This window comes from Nematolebias whitei, chromosome 6, assembly GCF_014905685.2.
Source record: "Nematolebias whitei isolate Nwh7 chromosome 6, NemWhi1, whole genome shotgun sequence".
Taxonomy (NCBI): domain Eukaryota; kingdom Metazoa; phylum Chordata; class Actinopteri; order Cyprinodontiformes; family Rivulidae; genus Nematolebias; species Nematolebias whitei.
The window spans coordinates 36,518,703-36,519,097 of NC_056503.1; the positions used below are offsets into that span (position 1 = coordinate 36,518,703).

Consider the following 395-nt stretch of genomic DNA (forward strand, 5'->3'; position numbering starts at 1 on the left):
GTTTTTCAAAATAAGATTGGACATGAAACACAATTGGCTGATTGATGGATGAGCCACACAATCAGCATGGAATTTTTATTTAAAATAAATTATTTTAAATGATTTAGCACCTGTGTGCAGTCCACAGCTGTGGGAGAAGCTTCCTCCTGCAACTGATCAGCTAATTTCTGCTCTGCACGGAGATCAGCTGATCTCTGTGCAGAGCAAAGAAGTGAGCATGGCCGAGAGTGCAGCCAGAGGCAGAGAGAGCAGAGATCATGACATGCTGTGCTCTTTTAGAGCCTTTAGAGTTTAGAAACATTGTTTAGAATATTGCAAATTAAAATATTGCATACTAAAATAAAGTACTACTTACTACTTGTACTACTGTTCCTACTTGCGGTTTATATATATAT

At 38.0% G+C, this 395-nt stretch overlaps 1 protein-coding gene across 1 annotated transcript in view; it reads left to right on the forward strand.

The window, feature by feature from the left end:
- The window catches only part of zbtb16b (zinc finger and BTB domain containing 16b), a 19,677-nt gene that overhangs the window by 16,749 nt on the left and 2,533 nt on the right, over positions 1–395 (forward strand). The window lies entirely within an intron of this gene.